This window comes from Rhagoletis pomonella, unplaced genomic scaffold (genome assembly GCF_013731165.1).
Source record: "Rhagoletis pomonella isolate Grant_MI unplaced genomic scaffold, Rhpom_1.0 Rhpom_scaffold_00003, whole genome shotgun sequence".
Lineage (NCBI taxonomy): Eukaryota > Metazoa > Arthropoda > Insecta > Diptera > Tephritidae > Rhagoletis > Rhagoletis pomonella.
Window position 1 is genome coordinate 22,192,382 of NW_023458557.1, and position 9,264 is coordinate 22,201,645.

Here is a 9,264-nt window from a genome sequence, read left to right on the forward strand (position 1 = left end):
GTTTCCATTCTCTGCATTGATATCAAGGATATCTGGTTTGCCGACACGGGAACACGCAACATCAAAGAACCAATCCGCATCTCACTCTAAACCATACTTTTCCAAAGGATAACCTTGAGCTATAGTGATTGTGATTCCGAATGTCAATCGAATTCGGAACTGCAATATTTAAAATTGAAATGGTGTATCGGTCGGAATCATGGGAATTCTTCACCTTTGTGAGGCCACGTAAAAATCTTTACTTACACTACGTTCTTCAGTATTCCGCAACGTTATAATTGGTACACCTATTTTCAATTCAATATGTGGGGTCATCCCTGGAAGATCAATCGATTTAAAAAATTCCGTTGGATAGTTAACTGATTCGTCTTCTTCCACAACGGTGTTTATCGACGCATATGTTATTGTTTAAGTGACTTATGCATTTCCCGCTTAAACAAAGAATAGCCAACATACAGACGCACTTGTTTTTAAAGGCACTTCGCTCGTGTTTAATTGGGTATGCATTTTTTATGCAATTCTCAAATATCTCTTCGATGAACTCAGTGAAGTGATAAGTCGTTGGCATTTTCAGCTATGGTCAACGCTAACCCTGCTTGGCTATTACACGGTGCTTTGAGCATCACCCACACTCCACTCCCGGAGTAATTTTTGGTATGGTATTAAGCTACTGCTTACAAACCACACTGGGGCTCTGCACGAATGCATCCCTGGATAAATCCCAGCTCATTTCCCAGTAGCCTAAGGCAGCTAGAGCACGACTCCTCCAATGGAGTCCCACAATGAATACACGGTGAAACGGTCACATCTTGCGCTACCGCTTCATCAGCCTACCCATATATCTCTCTCTTTCTCTCTCGCATATCAGGTATATGAAGTGCGTGGCTGACTTCGTGTGCACCTATAAACCATACGGACTCATTGAGCTCGATACACAAACACTCGCAAAGGTAATCCCTACATCCTCATCTACTCTAACTCGGTGAACGGATGTTACGATTTGAGTCCTGGTCTCCCGCTCTCCCTCAGCTAAACAGTTGTCACTTTGAATGCCAGATTGAATAACATTAGTGGTGTTCACTAAAGTGAGCAAGTGGCCTGGCAGTCTGGTAAAAGAGCAGACCAGCTCAAGCAACGACTGTTGTCAATACCACTCTTAGTTAGTTGATAGACATCTTTATTCTTCGCAGCAAGAATAGCTCGTTCACTGAGCCTGTAATTAATTTTCTAAATTAAGAAACATTCTTTCCATCAGTGCTCCTTTTGATGTTCCTTAGTTACAAAAATTATCAGGCAATACAATCTTCTTAATCTCTCGTTAGCTGGCAGCTTTCCGTTCCCAATGTCCAGTACTTGTCGCGAAAATCCCTCGGCTGCAGTGTATATATGTATGTTCGTCTAGCCACAATGTTGACTATTTCAGGTAAGCATTTATCTAGTGTTAATCAAGAAATTACAGGCAATGCTTGTGTAAAATCTCCTGAGGGCAATATCAATACATTCCCGAATGGTTGGACGTTTCCATGCAAATCCCGCGACAATGGATCAAGGACCTCAAGCAATTTTTTATGTGCCATCGTGCACTGATCTCAAATAATTAGTTTAAATTTTTGTACTCCTTTTTCCATAGCGGATGTTCTAGAAATATTGCAAGTAGGAGTTTGGATGATTTATATGATCAATGGCAGCTTAAGAGCTGAGTTAACAATGTTTCCACCTGGTAGCAATTCCAGGCGAAGCGATAGCTAAGGTTATGTAATTGTTTGAACGAACCGTTGCCATAAATAATCAATCTTATTTGGCGCTGTAAACGCCTAAGCCATTTTGGCCGAGGTCGCCAAAGAACGCCTGTCGTTTCTCTCTGTGCCAACTGACGACAATGGGAAATGCCCCGTGAAGCCAAGTTCTTATCCACTTGGTCTCTCCCTCTTCCTCTGCTATCACCAGCGGATTGCGAGTTTAATACTTTCAGAACTGGAACGTCGGTTCCCATTCGAACGACGTGGCCAAGCCAGCGGCGCCGCTGTATTTTCATTCAATACACTATGTCCATTTCGTTGTAAAGCTCATACAACTCATCGTTCCATCGTCTGCGGTACTCCCGTCGCCAACGCGCAGAGGCCTGTAAATCTTCCCTAAGATCTTTCTCTCCAATACTTCAAGAGCCGTCTCATCGAATGTTGTCATTGTCTAAGCTTCTGCGCCATATACCAGCATGGGCATGATGAGTGACTTATAGAGTGTGGTTTTTGTACGTCGAGAGAGAACTTTACTCCCGAATCGCCTATTCAGTCCAAAGTTGCATTTGTTGGCTAGAGTGATTCTGCCCTGGATTTCCATACTGACATTATTATCGGTGTTAATGCTGGTTCCCAAGTAAACGACATTCTCTACTTTCTCGATATTACAACTGGCAACAGTAATGTGGGTGTCAAGGCGGGACTGCTCTGACTCTTTGTTTGATGGCAGGAGATACTTCGTCTTGTCTTCGTTGATCACCAAACCCAATCGCTTTGCTTCTTTACCCAACTTGGAAAAAGCAGGACAGACTTCGACGTTTTTGTTACCGATGATATCGATGTCAGTGGTATACACCAGAAATTACACGCCAGGAGTTCATAATAGTAATAGTAATCATAATCATAATAATATTATCTGATGTTATTCAAAATTTCTTTACTTGCAATATACTTAGGCCAAAACATAGTGGAGCGGCGAGCGAAGAGCATCGAGCAAAGCGTCGATTTCAAACGCATATGTTTCAATGGGATAGCCATATATCTAATACTTCTATATTGATAGCAACGTATCTTCACTATGTGTTTTTATTCCGGAATCAAAGGGAGACAGCCTATCAAATAAATGTTTGCTTGTGTTAGTATAAATGTATATTTGTGAACTATTCCAAACAAACCACTGTCAAGTCACTCCAGGAGCGGTTTAAATTACAAGTATTAAAAAAATAGAAAAATAAAATAACCAAAAATTTTTCCCTGAACGTGATTGGGCGAGCTTTGTGGTAACCGGCGGATTTGAATAAGCAGCAAGAGATGTATAAGTTACACTTGAGGCGATCACCATAACCATTCTTAAAAGATAGGATGAGAGGATCCGTGCCTTCCTTTCCAGCTCCTTAGCCAGCATGTAGCGTCTGCCCGTTTTCCCTGATACGGCTCATTTTTAAGTAAACAGTATAACATACTGACACGTGCAACACGATTCCTTTTTCCTTACTTTTTTGTTCAAAAGTTAAACAAAATTCTTTTTTTGGCTTTAATTAAAATTTAATTTTCTAAAATATTGACGATTACTGCACCGCTCCTGATTTTTTATTCTTTTCAAATGTCATTCTGAGTACATCGGTTGGTTGGTTTTCTCGTTCTATCATTACATATCTGCACTCTAATGTTGGCGGATGTACTTTCAACGTACTGCCAATATAGAAGTATTACATATATGGGGAGAGCGTATAGTGAAGAGCAAAGCGTACACACACTTTTTTAATTGAAGCCTTGCTCGATGAAAGCTCTTCGCTTCACTCGCCGCTCCACTATTTTTTGACCTATGGCGCTATGGCGACCGAACGAAATCGTTTATAATTCAAATTTAACTGTTTTATAATGTAAAGGAATGGTGACAACAATTTTAAGTTTCCATTATTTCATTTCACGGGATATTTTTATGTTTTCGTTACGCTTTTTATCATTTCTTCATTTGTATCCGTAACGTTTTATTAATTTTTTTCCATTGCGTAATTTGTATACCAACTTATCACTTCGTTTGATAAGATATCGTAAATTCTCTTTTTTCAAACTGTCCGGATTTGGGCAAGTAGAAACATTAAAAAAAATTCTCTAGTTCCCAATCACTTTCCGTTTCGAACCAGTTATAATACTTCATTTAATTTCAATATTTTCAGTTTATTTTACATATTGCATAATCCTATTTAGAATATTTGCAAATCAAGATTTCTCAAATACCTTTCTTTTGGTACCCATATTATAACATATCACTTATTTTATCAATTTAATTGAGTTAAATTTTCAAACAGGTAACAAACCTCCTCAAACATATTTTCAGCTGTAAGTCTTCTTAAAACTATTTAGTTTAATGTGGGTAACATTGCAATATTTCGTTTATTTAATCAATTTAACTGAGTTACAATTTTAAAATAGGTTGCAACCCCTCTCAAATATATTTCCAGCAGTCATGTTCTTTAGACCTCTTTAATTTGATTCCTATATTGTAATAAGTCATTTATTTTATCGAATAAATTTAGTTAAATTTTCAACAGGTAACAACCCTCCTCAAAAATATATTCGGCTGTAAGCTTTTTTAAAACTCTAAAGTTTAATACCCACATTGCAATATTTCATTTATTTTATCAATTTAACTGAGTTAAAATGTGCAAATAGGTTGCAGCCCTCCTCAAAAATATTTCCAGCAGTCATCTTTTTTAAACCTCTTTAATTTGATACCTATATTGTAATAAATCACTTATTTTATCGATTAAATTTAGTTAAATTTTCAAACAGGGTTGTTACCCTCATCAAAAATATTTTCGGCTGTAAGCTTTCTTAAAACTCTAAAGTTTAATACCCAAATTGCAATATTTCATTTATTTTATCAATTTGACTGAGTTAAAATTTTCAAATAGGTGGCAACCCTCCTCAAAAATATTTCCAGCAGTTATCTTTCTTAAACCACTTTAATTTAATATCTATATTGTAATATATCATTTAGTTTATCAATTAAATTGCGCTAAATTTTTTAACAGGTGGCAATCCTCCTTTAAAATATTTTCGCCTGTGAGCCTTCTTTAAACTCTTTAGTTTTATACCTTGCAATATTTCATTTACTTTATCAATTTAACTGGGTTAAAACTTTTAAAATAGGCGGCAACCCTCCTAAAAAATATTTCCAGCAGTTATCTTTCGTAAACCTCTTTAATTTAATATCTATATTGTAATATATCATTTAGTTTATCAATTAAATTGCGCAAAATTTTTTAACAGGTGGCAACCCTCTTTTAAAATATTTTCGACTGTAAGCCTTCTTAAAACTCTTTAGTTTGACACCCACATTGCAATATTTTATTTATTTTATCAAATTGACTGAATTAAAATTTTCAAATAGGTGGCAACACTCCACAAAAATATTTCCAGCAGTTATCTTTCTTAACCCTCTTTAATTTGATAACAATATTGTAATATTTCATTTATTTCATCAGTGTAATTTAGTTAAACTTTGAAACAGGTGGCAACCCTAATGATACATATTTTCGGCTGTAAGCCTTCTTAACACTCTTTAATTTGATACCCACATTGCAATATTTTATTTACTTAATCAACTTAACTGAGTTAAAATTCTCAAATAGGTGGCAACCCCCGTCAAAAATACTATCTTTCTTAAACCCCTTTAATGTGATACCCATTTTGCAATAACTTATTTATTTTATCAATATATTTGGGTTTAAAAATTTTCAAATAGGTGGCAACCCTCCAATTTTTTGCGATATCATTGGTTCTGGTATTATACCGAACAATACAAAAAAAAAAAATTATTCAAATCGGTTGAGCCGTTCTCGAGTTTTGACGACCGTGACATACGAACACAACATTTTTATTAATATAGATTATCACTAAATTCTGAAAACTGAAAAGGAAATCATAATATAATATGTATATCAAATTAAAGGTAAAAGCTTGCACTTTTAAAATAATATAAATTTTTTTAGCATTGATTGTGGACTTTTTCTAAAAAAAAGATTATTTTATGAAAAAATTATGACATTTTTTTGTTTTATAATATTTTTGGCTTAAATATATAAAAAAGCATACACATTTTATATATCAGCTTGAAAATAAATTAATTGTCTTTATTTTGACATTATTACCTTTTGAATCGGTTGTGCAGTTTAGAAAATATTAATATTTTAAAATATCAAAATTTTTTGTTTACCTTTTATATCTACTTTACTTTTCAATTGCGGCAAATAATATTTATATAGTTAAAATCAGCGTAAAAAGTACCAGCAATCTGCATTTTTAGTTTTTCTATAGCTGAACGGTTGGTTATCCTGATGTATGCCAAAAAAAATCTAAAAAATCAACCGTCAGAATTTGATTGAAGAACGCCCTATTTCAGAATTTTATTGAAAAACACCCTATCTCAGAATTTGGTCTCAGCAAATAGGGCGTTCTTCAGTCAAATTCTGAAGTAGGGCGTTCTTGAATTATTTTTTTTTATATAGGGCGTTTTCGAACTGGCTGCCGAGATAGGTTGATCTTTTACTCAGCCATCGAATTAAAGTCGACGTTAAAATGTCTGTACTTGAATGTTGGTGGTATTAGGACAAATTTTAACCAACTTGAAACTATATCATTTTCTACAAGATTTGATTTTATCTGTGTGACCGGGTCTCATCAATAAGCAACAGTGAAATGAAACTTAGTGACTATAAAATAGTATTATTTGATTTTTAAGGAAAAAATGAAATAATTACGTGATACGACCAATGAAACCCTCATAATGGGAGATTTCAACATCGAATGGCTGGTGAATAGTTCTTCCCGACAACAAATTCGTCAACCAGTAACAGAATAGTATTAGAGCCAACGAGAGTATCGCAAACCAGTGCAACGCCGATCGATTATGTATTGAACAGTGTTGCCACAAAAAAATTACCAGATTCCTCAAAATCAAATGAACAATACTAAAAATTCGAACAAATTACTCAAATTGTGATTGTGAACTGCGTACTATTTACAGGTACTTAGTATAAAAATTAATTACATTCTTCAATTCAATTGGTACATTTGTTCTTGCAGCTCAAACGAAGTATCACCGTTATTTTTTATGCCTTGGTTTGTATATAATATTGCTGCAACTATATCAGTGCCCAATCTGGTCCTCGAGGCAGTCCTTCACATTTTTAAACTTCTAAATATGGGCATTTGGTCCTGAAATATAAGCATTTAAAGAGAGTGTCGTTACGTGAAATGGAAGTTGATTTTTTCTTTTCTTACAAAATCGCAAAACTCTGCGAATTGTGGATGGCTATTTTCATGAAACTTATTTTAATATGATTTGGAGCAATTCTAGTTGTTTTTAGAGTTTTTTGAATTAATGAAAATTATTTCAATTCTCTTTTACAACCCCAAGTGTGAAACGTGACGTGACGTGGCGTCACGTGACATAAATTTCCATCGTTATATTTTTGTTAATATTGCTTTTAAATGAATTTTCAACGCAAATAAAACATGTATTTTAAGGAGATTATACTTTATATTTTAACTTCAGCGCCAATTCAGAGTCAATTTATTAGAAATCTATGATTTATTATGTTTCAACCACATACGCCAAATTCGAGCCAAATCGGACCATAAATACGGTTTTTCGAAATATCTTGACCTTGGCACCACCTAGGAAGACCATTTTATGCAAACGTGATTCTACTTACATAGCCAGTTTATATTTAAAAAAGCAGACAAATCGGTAGATATACAACTTTTTTTTTGTCGTGGTGGACTTTCCGCTGGATACACCCATATACGTTCTATTGAAGCAATAGAAAAGGGCTATATTGCTAATGCAGATATATTTTTTTTTTATTGGAAAACTTATGTATATGAACCTGAAGAATTTTTTAATTCAAAAGCTTTTTCCATTAATTTTCCGGATCTAATGAATAATCAGTATGAATATTCTTATGATCGAACAATGCGTGTTCTCTCCATTCGTTATCGAGATTTTGCAAGTTCAAAGCTTAATAAAAATTGTTGAATATAATTGTTATAAGGCCATAAAATAACAAAAACAAATAACTTAAGGACGAGCACACCTAAAAGTTAAACATTTCAATAATAGAAATATTAACAAAAACAACAAAACCAACAACCACATGATCAAGTGAATTGCAGCGGAATAGCTGCGCTTGATTGTAGTTGGCTTAGCAAGTGAAAATAGTGGAAATAAGCAACAAGAATTAATAAGGCGAACTTAGCACAGTGCGTAGGCAACTGGCTGAGTCAGTGCGATGGTAGGTTCGAATCTTACTGAAAGAAGTCTGATGAGGAAATGTGGTGATTTCCGAAATAGCTACCACTTCTACATTTTTTCAAATTAATGTTGCTTTTCCACAATAAGTTTTCATTAAAAAACGGCCTCGAGCTCAATAAAAATTGTTGAAAATAATTGTTATAAGGCCATAAAATAACAAAAACAAGTTCAAAATAAGTTGAAAATATAACGATGGAATGAAAAAAATTATCGATAACATTTTGAATATATAACAGCAAATGCAGATGTACCTAATGGGCTGTTTTTGCTTACGCGTAAAAGCACATTTAGCGCATTTAGCTCTAAATGCTACTCTAAGTGTACATTTATCCATACAAAATTCGTCACCTAACTGCAACTAAATGCAACTCCATTTTTGCATTAAGAATCTAAATGCTAAAAGCAACCCTGTGATCTTCCAAAATTTCCACGATTCGAACATGGTTTAGTGAGAAAAAGTCTCAACATTGCATTTTCGAGTATACAGTGGCTAGCTGCGTTTCAGTGATCGCCGATCGGGATTTCATTTATTATTTTCCATTATTTGGATAAAGAAAAGTTAAGAAAATTCAATATCGATGTGATGCTGATAGAAATCTGGATCAATTTTGATCAATTCTGCTTGTTTTGTTTCCTAATTAAGTGAGGAAATTTTAATTGACAGCACCGACAAATGAATATATACATAAACAAATGGTCGGTCATGGTTAAAACCATGATAAAAACATAGCAGGGTAGAACCGTTCTCTCAATTTGTCGGCCATGATTTTTTTTTTGAAGTTTGCCAACATTTTAAAATCATATAAAAGTGAAAATAAAAACTTGAAATTGTTCGAAATTGTTGTTGCTTGAGATTGAAAATGAAAATGTGTGTGTGAGTTTGTGAGTAAATTTAAAAATAAATTGTTTGGAAACGTCAAGAATTTTAAAAGTGACTCAGCGGTTCTACCTTACTATATTTTTATCATGGTTAAAACAATTAAAATTTTTGTATTGAAGTTTTGGTTTAAAATTTATTTTTTCCTTTTCAGTAGGGTTTTTGCACATTATCTTCTGCGTGAGAATCGATCGTAATAGATACGGATCTGAATAAGCGACTGGAACACGGCTGTTTGTCAAAAGCATACGATTTCGAACTCGCGTAAATGTACATTTGCTAAATGCGGTACCATGAACGCTCTTCGAAAACATATGTTCGAAAGT